The sequence below is a fragment of the Delphinus delphis genome, chromosome 1 (genome assembly GCF_949987515.2).
Source record: "Delphinus delphis chromosome 1, mDelDel1.2, whole genome shotgun sequence".
In the NCBI taxonomy this organism is placed as follows: Eukaryota; Metazoa; Chordata; class Mammalia; order Artiodactyla; family Delphinidae; genus Delphinus; species Delphinus delphis.
The window spans coordinates 36,936,816-36,938,678 of NC_082683.1; the positions used below are offsets into that span (position 1 = coordinate 36,936,816).

General features: G+C 40.3%; 1 pseudogene; it reads left to right on the plus strand.

The window, feature by feature from the left end:
• The first annotated feature begins 492 nt into the window (after window positions 1–492).
• On the plus strand, window positions 493–1,456 carry LOC132420313 (ubiquitin-conjugating enzyme E2 K pseudogene; annotated as a pseudogene).
• Window positions 1,457–1,863: the final 407 nt, after the last annotated feature.

A 1,863-nucleotide genomic window follows, 5' to 3' on the forward strand; every position in this document is an offset into this window, starting at 1 on the left:
CGTGTCCCCTGCATCGGCAGGCGGACTCTCAACCACTGCGCCACCAGGGAAGCCCATAAATAAATTTTTAAAAATTAATAAATAAAATAAATGATGAGTTATACATGTTTGTACTATTGATAATTTAACCTTTAAAATGAACATAAAATAAAACTAAAATATTGGTTTTGATGAAGCCAGCTAATAACTGGGTTTGGAGTACCAAAGTGAATTTATTTAATCCATGGAGGTTGGAAATCTGAGAAACTTGGAGTTTGGAGAAGCTGCAGGTTTAGGTGACGACAAAATCAAGGGTATGATTATGGGGATAAGAGCTTACAGTCCATTAATATTTGTCGGGAACAGAGGCAGTCCTAATCCTATCCCCTTGCTCTTCTACAAGAATTGAGAAGAAATGTACAAAGATGACAAATTAGGCAACGGTCCCTCATCAACCACAGAGAGCTGTTGATATTAACATCCTTTTAATCAAATCAGGATCTTTATGAGCAAAAATCAAATTAAAGTAGATCTTGTAGATGAGAATTTTACAGAATTAAGAGGAGAAATAGCAGGACCTCCAGACACACCATATGAAGGAGGAAGATATCAACTAGCGATTAAAATACCTGAAACATATCCAATTAATCCCCCTAAGATCCGGTTTATCACTAAAATATGGCATCCTAATATTAGTTCCATCACAGGGGCTATTTGTTTGGATATCCTGAAAGATCAATGAGCAGCAGCAATGACTCTCCGCACGGTATTATTGTCATTGCAAGCACTACTGGCAGCTGCAGAACCAGATGATCCACAAGATGCAGTAGTAGCAAATCAGTACAAACAAAATTCCGAAATGTTCAAATAGACACCTCGACTTTGGGCACATGTGTATGCTGGAGCACCAGTTTCTAGTCCAGAATACACCAAAAAAATAGAAAATCTATGTGCTATGGGCTTTGACAGGAATGCAGTAATAGTGGCCTTGTCTTCAGAATCATGAGATGTAGAGACTGCAACAGAATTGCTTCTGAGTAGTAACTGAGACATAGAGCTGCTGATATAGTCAAGCTTGCCCATTCTTGAGGAGCATCAACATCTGTTATTTTTAGGATTCTGCGTAGATTTCTTTTAAACTGGCATTCTTGCCTAATGATGTTTTCTAGGCACCACTGGAGACCGAAAAAAATCCCTGCTCTGTAAATAAAGCTAACTAAACGTCTGTAAATTTAAAAAGGGGAAATACTTTTTTTTCTTATTTAATAGTGTAAAAATTCTTTGAGCTAAGCTAAAACCATGGAAAGAACATGTTACTTTAGTGTTTAGCAGTGTACCAAGACTAGCAAGAGTTTGCTTCAGGATTTCATTGAATAATTAAGATAATATTTTGAGTGTGTCAGGGCCATTCAAATTATTGGTGTTGCATCACAGCTACCTTAACTGTTTTTAACATGGATCCTCTGTGGCTGTGAATTTACTTGCACGCTTGTACCTAACTTCTTAGGTACAACTCTCTGCAGTTTTTTTTGTTGTTTTTTTTTTTGCGGTACGTGGGCCTCTCACTGTTGTGGCCTCTCCCGTTGCGGAGCACAGGCTCCGGACGCGCAGGCCCAGCGGCCATGGCTCACAGGCCCAGCCGCTCCGCGGCATGTGGGATCTTCCCGGACCGGGGCACGAACCCATGTCCCCTGCATCGGCAGGCAGACCCACAACCACTGCGCCACCAGGGAAGCCCCCTGGATCCTTTAAAAGTCACTCTTGCTTGCATTTCCCCCTATTGACACATGAAAGCTGTGTTGGTATTTTACTCTACATACTTCAAATGCACATAGGAATAGAAGTGTGTTATAAATCTAGCTTTCTTTATGATGTTTCTGATAA